This window comes from Megalops cyprinoides, chromosome 2 (genome assembly GCF_013368585.1).
Source record: "Megalops cyprinoides isolate fMegCyp1 chromosome 2, fMegCyp1.pri, whole genome shotgun sequence".
In the NCBI taxonomy this organism is placed as follows: domain Eukaryota; kingdom Metazoa; phylum Chordata; class Actinopteri; order Elopiformes; family Megalopidae; genus Megalops; species Megalops cyprinoides.
Genome location: NC_050584.1, coordinates 69,564,512 through 69,580,205, shown reverse-complemented (window position 1 = coordinate 69,580,205; position 15,694 = coordinate 69,564,512). Strand labels below are relative to the sequence as shown.

Here is a 15,694-nt window from a genome sequence, read left to right as displayed (position 1 = left end):
CCATCACTCTTTTGGATCAATGGAAAGACATCCCGCATGAGGAGCTGTAATTCAATGCCACCCTGTTTCAAATGACTGATGGACCATCAGCTGCCCTGAGCATGCAGTGAGTGCTCTTTTGCATGAGATCACTGCCGTTTTCCCAGATTGCTCAAAGCTTACCACACTAGAACAGCGTAATCACAGTTCTCTGTGACTTGGAGTTCTGTCAAATCTCTCGGTGAGTCTTTCCACACTGAGAGCAGTGGATTAGCACTGCCCTCTGTGATTACTAGTCACTTTAGACTACCTGGTCAACTGAATCGCTTCCGGTGCTGATCTCAGCAGACTGGCACTCCCCTGTGTGAATTTGCTGGTGTCGTCTAAGATTACTTGATTGAGTGAAACTCTTCCCACACTGGGAGCAGTGGAATGGGCGTTCCCCTGTGTGAATTCTCAGGTGTTTTTTAAGAACACCTGATCGAGTGAAACTTTTCCCACACTGGGAGCAGTGGTACGGCTGCTCTCCTGTATGGATCCGCTGATGTCGTGTTAAGGCTGACCGATAGGTGAAGCTCTTCCCGCACTGGGAGCAGTGGTAGGGATGCTCTCCTGTGTGAATTCGCTCGTGTCGCGTCAGGTCAGATTGGTAGATGAAGCTTTTCCCACAATGTGAGCAGAGGTAGATATGCTCCCCTGTATGAATTCGCTGGTGCTCCCTCAAGCCGCTCATATGACTGAAGCTCTTCTCACATTGGGAGCAGTGGAATGGGCGTTCCCCTGAGTGAATTTTCAGGTGTTTTTTAAGAACACTTGATCGAGTGAAACTCATTCCACACTGGGAGCAGTGGTACGGCCGCTCTCCTGTATGGATTCGCTGATGTAGTGTTAAGGCAGACTCATAGGTGAAGTTCTTCCCACACTGCGAGCAGTGATACGGCCGCTCTCCTGTATGGATTCGCTGATGTCGTGTTAAGGCTGACTGATAGGGGAAGCTCTTCCCACACTGGGAGCAGTGGTAGGGATGCTCACTTGTGTGAATTCGCTCATGTTGCATCAGGTTGGACTGGTAGATGAAGCTTTTCCCGCAATGTGAGCAGAGGTAGACATGCTCCCCTGTGTGAATTCGCTGGTGCTCTCTCAAACCGCTCATATGACTGAAGCTCTTCTCACATTGAGAGCAGTGGAATGGACGTTCCCCTGTGTGAATTCGCTGGTGTTTTTTAAGAACACCTGATCGAGTGAAATTCTTCCCACACTGAGAGCAGTGGTATGGACGCTCTCCTGTATGAGTTCGCTGATGTTTCGTCAAAGTAGTTGATCGACTGAAGCTCTTTCCACACTGGGAGCAGTGGTATGGCCGCTCTCCTGTGTGAATTCTCAGGTGTTCCGTCAGATTACTTGACTGACTGAAGGTTTTCCCACACTGGGAGCACTGATGGGGACGCTCTCCTGTATGGATTCGCTGATGTGTTGTCAGGAGTGATGCACATCTGAAATCCTTCCCACACTGGGAGCAGTGGTATGGGCGCTCTCCTGTATGGGTTCGCTGGTGTAGTGTCAGAGAACTTGAATGACTGAAACTCATTCCACACTCGGAACAGAGGTATGGCCGCTCCCCTGTATGAGTTCTCTGATGTGCTGTCAGGTGTTTTGCAGCTTTGAATCTCTTTGGACAATGGGGGCAGTGGTATGGGCGCTCCCCTGTATGGGTTCGCTGATGTTTTTTCAGGTCTGGTACAGATCTGAAGGTCTTCCCACACTGGGAGCAGTGGAACCCTCGCTCCCGTATATGACTCCGCTGGTGTGTTGTCAGATCTGATGAAGATCTGAAGCTCTTCCCACACTGGGAGCAGTGGTATGGCCGCTCCCCTGTATGGGTTCTCTGGTGTTTTGTCAGGTCTGACTGATATCTGAAGGTCTTCCCACATTGAGAGCAGACATAGGGCCGCTCTCCTGTATGAATTCGCTCGTGTGCTGTAAGGTGCAAACGAAATTTGAAAGTCTTCTCACACTGACTGCAGTGGAATGGACGCTCCCCTGTGTGAATTCGTTGGTGTGTTGTCAGGCGGGATGCATATTTGAAACTCTTCCCACACTGGGGGCATGTGTGGGCCTGGGTTGGGGTGGGGAGTGTCTTAGGGGGTGTGGGGTTCTGAGGGGTGCTGCTGGGAGGCAGTGAGTTCTCTGCTCCATTTCCTCCAGATCCCAGAATCCTGCTGTACTCCTCTGGGTGAACCTTCTCAATGTGCTGGTGAAGGTTCACTTCTTCCATGTGAGTGAATGGGCACTGGGAGCAGGCAAAGACCCAAGACGCCACCTCAGCTGTCTGCCCTGAAGAGACAGAAGACAGGGGATACACAGATGCTCTGATCAGGCAAATATAGCCAAAACTGAGATAACACACAAATGTGTACAGAGGAAAGAAACATGTGAAAAGATAGTAGCAATTAAAATAGGCACCTCAGCCTTCCTGAGAATTTTGCAGAAAAATAAACAAGCTATTCATGTGCAAAGGTTATTGGTTGGTTTTTTGTGTTGCACGGTGGTCGGAGGGCGGTGCCGGGGGGGGGGGGGGGGGGCGCTAAACCGCTAAATTGCAGTAATTTGTTGCTTTCTTACCACAGGAAGAAAAAATCATTACCATCACAACCCTAGTCCACTCACATTTAGACTTGGTCATGCAGCACTTCTAATATTGTTGACTCCTTATATGGCCTTTTGCTCGTGTTTTACTCTACCTCTCTTGTAAGTCACTGTGAATCAAAGCATCTGCTAAATGATTAAATGCAAATGTAAATGTCCATGTAAACCAGGCACTATTCAATCCATGGCTTAAGAAACCAGTCCTGGACCCCTCACTGGTCCAGAGATCACTGGTCCCTCATCCATTGTTTCTCCTGGAACAGGCTTACATGCAAGCTGTCATTTCATCTCCTGGTTCAACATCTCCTAGTTGATCCTAACTATTCTGGTTTCAAAGTGAGAGAACTGCTCTGCTACAAATGCTCCCAGCCTTGCTAGAGCTTCCTCCATGTCTTGAGTCTGAATCCTCCAGGATCTATATGTTGCCTTTGTTACAGTTGACCATTACATACTCCTGGGTACCCTGGCGATACAGGACACTTTGGGCACTACCCACATATGGCTTCCAAACCACCTTTCTGTTATTTAGTCATGGTGTGATTTTATCTCAAAACCTCACATCCTCATCAGGAGTCCTTCAGGGATATGCCCTTGGTCCCCTCTTCTTCTCCCTCTACACAAAATCTTTCGGATACGTAACCTCCTCTTATGTCCTTTTCTACCATTGGGATCCTGATGATGGCCATAGCGCTGTCATTCCCATCAGCTGACAAGCATATTGCCTCACAAAGTCTTCAACTGGACAATCAGTATCAGCACCTCAAAGCTCAACCTCATCCAAATGGAACTTCTTTTCATGCTGGCTCGTATCCAGTGCATGACCTCATCATGCCGGTGTGTCACAAACCTGGGGCTGGTTGTGGATACTAACCTGTCCCTCACAGGCATGGTGACACAGAGTGGCAGAGTTCTGCTCTAGAACACCTGAAAATTCCACCTCTTTCTTTCTCCTCGTCCACTGTGCTCTCCAGACTGGATCACTGCATCTCTCTGCTGTGTGGCTTCCTGCCAATTTCCAATCAGAACTCTCCGCTTTATTCAGAATGCAGCTGCTTTACTGATCAACAAATATAAAACCCTGTCACACCTCTCCCCACCTCTCTACCCTGGTTACCGGACATGACTTGGATAAAATTCAAAATTCTGGTTCTAGCTGACTGAGCAGTAATAGAAACTGTACTGCCGCACAGACAGCCCACAATCACACCCTACACTCATGCCTGGCCACTCCGCTCCTCAAACTCAGGTTCCTGGAAAAGGACACTCACCTTCTGCATGTTTCCTTTTTACACCCCACACTGCTGGAATGGGCTGCCCACAATAGCAAGCTTGCTGTCCTCTTTCCAGAATGCATTCAAAACCCAAGGATTTAGACCACACCTTGACTCCCAGGGCCTGGTGGGACTGAAGCTACCACAGTGGCATTCCTCATTCTTCTCACACATACCAAAGAGCTACGTTCTTCTCAGAGACAATGCCACAGTGTGTGCACAAGCTGACAGACTGGACGTCATTTTGGATCAGCAAACACTTGCATAGAGAAACTAGTTGGAAAGCTTGTCTCACCTGTGTTTCCTTTACTGAGGGGGATGACAGAAGATTCAAAGGAGGGTTCAGCACAGATCCTGCAAAACATGAATAAAGGCACATTACTGTGGCAACACTGATCACAATGAGGAGGAAGAGACACTGACTTCATCTCCCCCTTCACTCTTACTCTGGCTCTGATGAATCTGGAGGCTCTTTCAGGGGGTTCTCCAAGCTGTCAATCATCTCCTCCTTCTGGGTCATGACCTGTTCCTTCTGCCTTAGTGAGCTGTCTTCCATCACTGGAGTAAACTCATCCTGTTTCCATGGAGATCTCATTCCCTGGTTCCCATTGCTGACCACAGGATGAGGAAGTGATGATACAAGAACTGACATCTCTGTGATCTCAAGTCGGCGAATCAGCACTCTAGGCTGTTTGAGAAGACAGGAAGTGACCTGAGGTGAAAGGCCCTCCCCTTCCTGTTGGCTACAGTCTGATTTTTCTTCATTCTTCAGCTCTCTGTCAGTTTGGAGGGCTGGATCACTTTCATCTCTCTCCCTCTGTTCATCTCTCTCTTTTTGGCCCTCCCTCCAGAGTACTTTGTCATCTTCATCTCTCACACCATCCTCCTTCTCCATCTCCTCACTCTGCCTGTCCCCACCTTCCTCTTCCTCCTCCTTCATGTTGGATAGTATGTCTATCTCCTCCCTGCTCATCCCATATCCAGTCTTCCTCTCCTTCCTCTCCTCTATGTCTTCACTTCTGTTCGGACCTGATCCAAGCTCCACAACCGTGTAATCTCTGCTATCCATCAAAGTATCTGTCATCTCTTCATCTGCAGAGGCAGGACTTGAAAAGTACTTAGAACCAACCGCAGATTTTGATTGGCTATCAGAGTCAGTCAGTTCTGCTGAATTCACCACTTTTCCAAATGGAGGGAGGGAAGGCAGCACAGAGTTTTCCATGGAGGGAAGAGCTTCAGAGACTGAGAGAGAGAGAGAGAGAGAGAGAATTAATAGATACCTTTTGTACTTATCTCTCTTCAATTCTCATAGAAACTGATTTTAAAGAGTACTTGTCATTACCTGAAAGAACAGATCCACAGGAAAAAAGCAAGATAAAGGCATTCTTTAAAATAACCCTCCTGCTTCTGCACATTTCTCTTGAATGGTTCACAATTCAGCTACATGGAACTGAGAAGTATGCTGTGTTACATGGAAGCATTTATGATTGCATTTAGTCATGTAGCGGATTCTCTTATCCAGAGCAACTTACAAAAATGAAAAAGGTTAGGCAAAGAGCAGAGACAGTACCAAAGCTTCCACTCCACAACCAGCAGGAGGCGCCATTACACAGCATCCAGCCGTAGAGCCACAGCAGCTCTCCTGTTCACTCACATGTTCTGCCCTCTTTCTGCTGATCAGGACACTACTAAATGAGTAAATCAATGCGAAGGGAGTGACGTACAGGCAAAGATGAAGCCAAACAGCGTGCTGATATTAAATTCTTAAAAATAAGAATGTCTCAGGATTTGTAGGAACATAAGAACTAAGAATAAACATGGAAATACTCCATTCACCAAGTGTTTGCTTGTTACTGGCCTGTAGTCTAAAGTAAAAGTATCAAATCAAGACTTATAAGTACTGAGAGCAGATCTTCAGTGTCTTAAGGCTCTTTTAAATCATTCATTTTAGTCTTAAACTCATCTTTAGTATTTAACTACTTTTTAGTCTTTAATAAGCTAGTGTTATTGTTCTTCTACTTCTACAATTCTACTGACTTTGTGTATTTTCAATGTGATTAAAAACTGATGTAATAGCCTAGATATCAGTTAGCTGACATAACAAACAATTTCACTTTCAGTACTTTAAATTATCTGGATCTGCATCTTCACAGTTAAGAGTATGTTGTAAAAGCAGGGAAGGAGTCCTTTAAGTCACACAAAGCTGTGGCTCAGGCTGTAAGTGAGCACTTTCCTGCTTCCACACATTAAACGGTTTGTGCATCACAGAGCCAGGTCTGGAACTGGAGTGGTTTATATGCATCCTCTAACAGAGGCCTACCATTCCTGTCCCAGTGTCCAACACATCTGTGGTGCTGGAGTAGGGTCTTAAGCTGCTGTGGGTCAGAGGCAGACTGCACACACTCCTCCAGGACAGAGGGGGCAGCACCGAGCCATGATACAGTCTGAGGGAGAGAGGAGTGTTAGATATTTCATTTAAAGGGCCACAACTCTGATAAAAATTTTTTTCCAGTTTTTCAGACTTCTTTAAAATGCCCCCTCCAAGTTTAAAATGGAGGAAGTAATGACTGAAATGCTCCATCTACAGTCACAGCTACGCGCCAGGAGGGCCGCACTCGGCGCGAAAATATACGGCTATACGGGGTACCCGAAGGATCAGAGGACGATTCTGTATCGATGATTTCTTTCGTAGAAAGCACGCTGAGAGAGAGACTCGATATCCCTAATACTATGGATGTGCAGATTGATCAAGCACACCCTGCCGTTACAGTGAAACCTCCTGCAGACGCACTGTCGAGATCCATAGCAGTTAAACTTCTCAGCTACAAGGTGAAGGAAGAGATATTGAAGCAAACATGGCAAAAGAAGGGATTTTTATGGCAAAATAAAAAAGTCAATATTGACAATGACTATTCACCTGACGTACTGACACAACACAAACAGTATGCGGAGGTTTCAGACCCCATACATAGTTTTTTATGGAGAAGGACCAGACTTTACAACACTGCTGAGGATGCGACTAAAGACATGGCAGACAGGAGATTCCCCGTCACGATAATCAAACCACTGGAGAGCCTGCTGGATCAGATAAAAAGACTGACCTGGAACACATTTGGCAGAGAGGATAGAGGAGGAAAACGCAGCAGATCATCAGCAAAGCCAACTTACAAAGAGAAGCTACAAACCTATCGCCGATCCACAATGGAGAGCTAAAATAATGACTATGCAGTGAGTTATGATTGACAGACTGAAAACAGATTTGGACTGATCTCTCCGCACGTTACCAGGTACCAGGACAGACATTCATTCATTCTCCAGTTTTCATGAATGGGGCAGATACATAAATGTTGTGTCATATTTTTCCCCAGACATGACTGTTCTTACTTTTTAAAATTAAGGATGAAAAGGTGCAGGCCTTCCTGGAAGGACTGTGATGGACCCAAGGTTCAAGGTGAAGACAGACAGTGAGGCCATCAGGGACAGGCTGAGGACCGCAGCAGGTGTAGCAGCGACAGCCACAGGGACAGAAGAGGTATTTGACTCAGTCTGTGGTACATTTCTGTGATGCATGACTGGTTCCATTCATGGGGCTCACATGATATGTTTTCTGTTAAGCTATCAGAGCAAGAAGGAGACACGTGGAGCCAGAGACAATATCAGGAGGAGGGGGGGGGGAGCAGCAGGAGGAGGAAGGAGACTATGTAAGCTCTGTTAATTATGGTAAACATATGGCATAGATGAAGACATGAAACTAATCAAACCATTGATCTAAAACATTTTGGTGGTGGAGCAGCAGTAGCACAACTACCAGTAGTAACAGTTGTAATAGTCATAGTGAATAGTGAGTGACTGGATTTGACTGTATTTGTATAGCACTTATTCAAAACCGTTATAAACAACAGATTTACAAGCAGCCCTCTGTAAAAGTAACTTTATGGTCCTTTTAATTTCAGACCCCATCTGTAAAGCACCCCAGGAAGATGGCCTTGGAGGAGCTGTTTGCAGAGGAGGAGCATGACTTGCAGCAGACCCAGACCCTCAGTGAGTGCCTGGATCTAGAAATCCAGATGTACAGAGGCCTGCCTTCCATCCCTGTATCAGCAGGCCCTACTCGTTGGTGGTGGCAGAAGAGGGACACCCTGCCTCTTTTGGCTGATCTTGCCCAAACATATTTGTGTGTTCAGGCATCCTCTACCCCATCTGAGAGGGTGTTCTCCACAGCTGGAGACACTATTAGCCTGGAGAGATCGAGGATCCTCCCTAAAAGGCCGATCATGGTAACAGTTCTCTGAGTTAAAGCTTCGCAGGCAGAAATGCTGCCAGATTCCATCTCCAACAAATAAAGCTTTTTCTCTAAGCGCACTTTTGGTCCGGTTTGTTTACTTTTAAAATTAGAAGAAAATCCAACAATGTGATGTCTGTAGTTTGTGTGCTTGCGAAAGCTACATGAGATTGTTTAATGAACAAGGATGGCATTTATCAATTTAATTTCATTAAATGCTCATGACACAGTACGGCTTTTGTGAGGTCTGTGTTCTAAATGTTATTGTTCATTGCACTCAACCTAACCTAAAAGTAAATCGATTGAAGTTAAGTTAGCTCCATTTTGTAATTTGAATTTTGAAACACAAGAAAGCTATAATGTGAAACATTTAAGAGAAAGCTTTGGAATTACTTGCCACTTAATTAACAATGATGACAATTTGAATAATTATGCAACAGCTAATACTGTAGCTTTCATAACAGCACCCAAATTCCAAACAATCTGCGGTGTTTTGCGAGCATAATCATTTATTCTAATTACGCGATTGGTGTGAATTATTCTGTGAACTATTTGTATTATTGTTAATCAAGGAGGATAAAGGGGAACAGGTTGAAAGTAATGATTTAAAGGTAGTGTTTGGGCTTCCCCTGTTTCCAGCTCACCCGCTGCCGCTGCCCCGGAAACATTTCACTGAACTTTGGAGGTGCACTCCCGCATCAGGTATGACTAAAAGGAAAAAAAATACGGGAAGAAACCCAACGTCACATGCCGGGGATAGCTGTTATTGCACTGGAAATAGCTATTCGATATATCGCAACGGCTTTATCGCCCAGCCCTAAGACAGACCCAAGACAACATTTGAAGGACCCTCCATGTCATGCACCATATCATACAGAATAAGATGGAAATGATTCTGATAGGATTGGACGCCCAAAAAGCATTTGATTAGTTGGAACTACTTGTATAAAGTATTACATAGATTTGGTTTTCATGACACCCTTATAAAAACAATTCAAGCATTATATGACAGACCAACTGCGCGCATCAAAATTAATGGTGCTCTTTTCAATTTGTTTTTCCTACAAAGGGGCTGCAGACAGGGTTGCCCAGCCTCTCCACTCTTTTTTGCGATATTTATTGAGCCACTTAACCAATGGATTAGACAAAATGAAAATAGTAAAGGAATCACAATGGCAGGAAGGGAGTATAATTTGACCTTATTTGCGGATGACGTCTTGATGTTTGGGGCAACCTTCACAATCCTTTCCAGAATTATTTGGAATACTAGATATATATACGGCTCTTTATCAGGATATAAATGAAATGTACTGTACATAAAACACAGTTGCTCACCTTTAATTATGAGCTGCCAGAAAAAATCAAAGAAAAATACAGACTTAATTGGGTTGCAGATTCGATGAAGTATCTTGGTGTTTATTTACCAAAAGACATCACAAAATTATTCATCATTAACTATGGACCTCTCAATTCTAAAATAAAAGATGATTTATTAAGATGGAACTTGCTTCCCTTTCTGAATCTCAGCTGTAAAGTAGAAACTATAAAAATGAATATCTTGGTATATATGGCAAGGAAAAAAAAACAGGATAAAATACACAAGACTCCAGTTAAGTAAGGAAAATGGGGAAACAGCACTTCCATGTCTCAAGGAATACTACTATGCAGCTCAACCGACACCACTGATCTGTTGGTGCAACCCTAATTATTCAGCTAGGTGGAGAGACATCGAATGCGCAGCAATGGGAGACGTACCCATACAGGCCATGACTTTTGATGAGAGATTGACAAACCAACTTTTAAACCAAGAAAACCCCTGGACTAAATTTACATTTACATTTATTCATTTAGCAGACGCTTTTATCCAAAGCGACTTACATAGATTACAGTTCTTTACAATGTTATCCATTTATACAGCTGGATATTTACTGAGGCAATTGTGGGTTAAGTACCTTGCCCAAGGGTACAGCAGCAGTGTCCCAGCGGGGATCGAACCGGCAACCTTTCGGTTACGAGTCCTGCTCCTTAACCACTATGCTACACTGCCGCCTAAATTACTGCTGAAATTGTGGCAGGAGACAGTAAAAATGTGTAAACTGAATCAGTCAAAGTTATTAAAATGGTGTGCTTTTGATTCAGAATTAATTAGTAATAAAACAGATTGTAGGTTTAACATAAGGATGAAGCAAGGGCTGACAGCCTACTGCACATTTATTCATAAGTGGGTAACCAAACGTTTCCAGGACCTCAAAGAACAACATGGCTTAATCCAACAGGACTTTTTCCAGCTATCTCCAAATGTGTAATTATCTTTGTGCATATTTTAAGGAAGAAGATTTAAAGACTCTAAATGAGGGCATTATGAAGGTATTTACATCAGCCTATAAAGGAGGGGGGTGTAATTATATCACACTGTAGTTATATCTAAAATATATAAACGCTTTTTACATGTAAAATCTGTTAGTAAGCAGTATAATGATTATAATTGGGAGAAACAGTGTAATAGTAAGTGTGTTTATGTAGCTTTTAGGGTAATCACATAATCAGGTTCTGTGACACAGTCCAGGTTACCAATGTGATGCTGCTATATTGAACTAATCACGCACACATGCATACTGTGATCGTGTGTATGTGGTGCAGGCCAACTAACTGAGAGGCCCATGATTTCATATGTTTATTGTTGTTACCAGTTATCAGTTCAATCACTTCATATTTCACAACCGCAATACCTCATACCTTTGAAGCTTCTCATATAAAGGCCTGTCCTGGGTGATATAGGTGCATGCTATTCAGTTGAACCCTTCAAAGTATTCTCCTCCCCTGTCATTGTTTGTGACAGAGAGGAGTTGGGGCAGTGTGTGCTCACTATCAACTCAAGGGTGCCTTTGAAACAATGTTTTTCCAATTAGGCGCCAGACTCCAAGCAAGGTCGAGCAAAATCAAATATCCTACAAGGCTTACGTAAACAGTTCTAACTATTTAGGTTGCTGTTGGGTTACTCTCGGAAGGAGACGAACAGGACCGCGAGAGGTTGAGGAGAGTGTGAGGTGTGAGACTGTAAGAGCAAGACTTTGTGAGTGTAACATCTGAAACTCTGCTGAGCCGACCATCGCCTGTGAAGCCTTGCTGTACTGAAGATCATCAATAAACAGTCTTCTCTCTCTCCTTCAACTGACGTCCAGCCTAAAGTTCTTTGTGTCCACAGTTTTATTAGTTAGCTTGCAAGTACATCACATTGAATTCATTTCACGGAATTCCAATAGTGTTCATAGTTCTAATTATATAAAATGAATAAAAAAAAAATTTTAAAAAAAGAGTAAAAAGTTGGGAGAAGGGAGATATGAAACAGATGTTGGAATCTATAGTTTTTGTTGCCGTTTTCCCCTTTCCCTCATCAACACTTATTTTAGCTTGCTTCATGGGACACAATACTCAGTGTTAATAAAGAGGGATACTCTATATACTGCATACTGCTTATGACAGCATTTGTAAGGTACAGCAACATTATTTATACAGGTATCGCAAAGAGAAGAAAGTGTTTTTTGTGGCTTTGTTGATATGCATCACCCTGTTTCTCAATTAAGACAGAATTTAAAGAAAAAAATGCTGTTGAGGGAATTCAGTGTGATCATTTTCAGAGGAAACCCCTACAAAACAAAACTAGAGCTAAAAGCTTACCACTTACAGCATAAACAGCAAAACCATCTTCAGGTGTCAGCAGAGACAGTTCCTGCACTTCCAGGGGAATATAAATGGCTCACCAGACACAAAGGGATTGTGGGATATCCAGTGAGAATAAGAAACCTAAGTCTTATGATTTGGATGGCTGCTTATTATACTTAATGCTGTCTGTGTTGAATTAAAAATGAGAGATTATACATATCCAATTTCTCTGGCATGAAGCAGTTTCATTGGAGAAAATGGTTTCAGAATCATTATGAATTCTTTACTTTGTACATTTGAGATTAACAAAATTCTCTTCCATGGACAAAGAAGACAAAATCATAATAGAAAAATTAGATATTTTATCTGACACTTGAAGCAAGCCTTGAAATGGCGTTCTCCCTCAATGACTCAGTAACTGACTGAATTCTACCACTAGAGGGCAAAGAGTAAAGTAAAACCACGATTTGCTGAACTCACATATTTCTATTAATTGAAAATCATACTCCACAATAATCACAAGAATTCAGTCCACACTCCCTTCCAAAGGCTCCCTTCTGGTTGCACTCTGAGTTTTATCACATCCTCCTTGGCTGAACAAATAATATCATAATGGCGAATTTGGATATTTTGGCTGCAACTTGAAGCAGGCCATCATCTCTCTCAATGACTGAGTAATTTACTGAATTTTACCATTAGAGGACAAAGAGTAAAGTATGTTGCAAGCTTAGTCAGGATCAGTGGACACATGGAGAGGTGAGCTGGCATCCTCAGCAGGTCCAGGTGTGATGCAGTGGGGTTTCGTCTCCTTACCTGTTTGAGGTCTGGTACTGGCAGCAGCTGCTCCAGTCTGGAGAGGAACTCCCACACCAGCATCTGCAGAGCTGAGTCATAACTGGGACCCAGCTGCAAGGAGAGAGAGAGAGAGAGAGAGAGAGAGAGAGAGAGAGAGAAAGAATGACCCTTTAATAATGAGATAATGTTTACTACCAGAACTCTGCAGTGAAACCTGTCCCACTTTACATGGACTTGAGTGTCAGACCTGGAGGAAGTGCTCTCTCTCAGCTGGGTCTTTCAGCAGGGTTTGGACCAGCTCCACAAAATCAGCTTCTGACGCCTCCACCTTCACATCAGAGCTCTGCAACACAGCACAGTGGTCACACACACAGCTAACACACTGTACAGTGTAAGGGTCCTTCCGATTCATCAGCCTGCCAGTTACATATTCTGCATTTCCCACAGTATCAGTCTCGGTTCCAGAGACACTGATAATGGGCCAGTAACACTTCCCCTTCCTCCCATTCCTGCCCCTGTAGTGGTCAGGCTGTGTGCTGGAGGAACCAGCACTGGTTACACACTCTGTGTCAACATACTGGATCATTGGCTCATTCCGTCTCAAATCAACCAATGCCAATGCTCTTTGCTCTCAGATTCACTACAAACTGTGACAAAATATTCCTTCATTTCTATCATTCACATGGATATATCTGAAGTTTTGATTATGTATACCAAACCTTTTTTGAGATTCTTTTGCTATAAATGTAACTCAAATCTTAATATTTCCAGATCTGAGGGAACAATATACACAGAGGGCTGAAATCACAGTGACACTAAATACAGACACTGATATGCTGCTATACCTGAAGAATCTATTTACAGTTCAACCTAAAATAAAACATCATTTTCAGTTAGAGCAAAAGAAAACATGGGTATAATACCTGCACCTTGCAATGCAAACCATACCGATTTTCATGTCAAAGGTATTTTATTACTGCGTGCCTAACTGACCATCACATATGAAATTACTTCACCTGGCAAACAAAATGTGATGAAAATATCTTCCAAATTTCTGCCACCACTCGCTGTCATCTCTGCTATGAAACCACTTATACTTTCACTGTGTGACACTTTTACCCAGTATTTGCAGGATGAACTGAAACGTATCATTTAACATAAATTCTGTTTTCCATGTAGTTCTCCTGAATGGAAAAACAAAAATCACACTTTTCATTATCAGCCCCCTTCTCTCACCCTCGCTCGCAGTGCCAGAATCAGCTGGTTCCTCTGTCTGTAACTCAGCAGCTCTGGGACTGCCTCTGTCACCAAAGTCACAAACTCCTCCAGTTTCCCATAATGCATTATGTCTCGCTGCTCCACCACTTGCCACATGGCTGCAGAGAACAGTCATAGAGGGGGAACCAAAAGGCGCAGGGAGGAGAGAGGAAGAGAGGGATCTGCAACAGAGAGAGAACATAAGGAATCTACACACAAACAGGAGCACCTCTGACACATCTAAAGCAGCACTGGCTTCAGTTACCAGCATTTGGTCCTGGTTCCACAGCCTACTGTTTACCACCCACTGCTGTTTATAGTTATAAATTAAGTTTGGGCTTCAAGGGGTTTGGTCCATGTTGCAAAGAATAACAGCTATATGAATTCTTGTTTTTAACATTTAATTGTGTAAGTTATATGGCTTGTAAAGAGCCAGCCAGTGGATCTGTGGAAACATTAAAATGGGTGAAACACCAGCTACATTTCAAGATTCAACAGTCGCACGGTTTTTTCACTTTGCTGTGTCTGTACCTCCAGGGAAAACCCTCCGCTAAATCAGGATAAAGTCCGCACAAAATGCTGCGCATTCAGAAGCAGCGGGAGATTCACCGGCTCAGTCAGCGAAGGGCCAGAGTAAACCGACAGAAACATCTCAATAAACCAACCAAAAATCAGATGTCAGCGTTTTAGTTTAATAACTGGTCTGAGTACACATCTAACCGTCAGCGCACTAATGTGCGTATGTTACAACCGTTTATTGCACTCATTTAAACCTACTCTATACGAGCACGCTGTTGTCACTCCCAGACTCGTTTTACGACGTCTCAATGACATTAATTGAAATAAAATTCAATCTATTTTATTATTTATTATAGGATAATTTAATATTGTACGTTGGCTTTGTTTAATAGGTGTTGCAATCTGGTTTTGAATGACTGCTTCTTTCATTAGAGAAGCATTCGCAGCATTCCGAGATGCTGCAGGCTGAGATGCTTTCCGGCACAAACCGCGATCATTTGGCCGCAGATCCACCTCTCCAGGTGACGGATCGCAATACTTTGATATACTTTGTGGGTGACAGTCTCACTGTCTATCTTTACATCAATACAAAACTAGGGTGTGCAAATTAAGACAACTATTCATCAGTATGCAAGGTCACTGATTAATAGCATATTGTACCAAAAAAGGTGCGACCAAATCATGTGCTGGTGCGACCAGCTGAGAAAGTTCGTAGCACCAGTGCTACAAGTGGAAAAGTTAGTCTGGAGCCCTGTATCTACCTGGCTACTCATCTACTCAAGCGAGTAAGATCAAAACCTACCTGGCGATGTCCGTACATGGTAGTCGTGGTCCGAGGCAACGCTAGCAACATCAGCGTTTTCTCGACCACAGCAAGGTTTGACTCGACGAACATCAAACCCCAGTCTTTCAGTCGACCTGTCATGAACGGACTGCCTGGCTGGGGTTCTGTCGGAGACCCATGGAAAAATACAAGGCACCGCATCTTTTTTAATTCTGTTTAGACCACTAGTTGTTTTGAACAGGTCCTCGCTGCGAAAGTGCATGCTACAAACAACTGTGTCATCACAGACGTTAAACAGCGGGCCTTCCTCTCTCTTGATGGCTTGAATCCATACTCTCTTGCGGTCCTCATCACGGGGAAATGTGTGAAAGCTTAAATAGGGCTGTTTCTGCTTGCTGTTTGTACACAAAGGTACACAACACCACTTCTTGCTTCTCGACTGTGCCATTGTCGGTTCGCTAGTATTAGGGTACACGGCTAACCGGAAATAAAGATACC

General features: G+C 43.6%; 1 protein-coding gene and 1 pseudogene; one reads left to right on the top strand and one right to left on the bottom strand.

Annotated features, from left to right (window-relative positions):
• Positions 1-4,649, bottom strand: part of LOC118773783 — a 146,080-nt pseudogene extending 141,431 nt beyond the window's left edge.
• LOC118773784 (zinc finger protein 239-like) overlaps positions 1-15,694 on the top strand; it is a 161,254-nt gene that overhangs the window by 96,221 nt on the left and 49,339 nt on the right.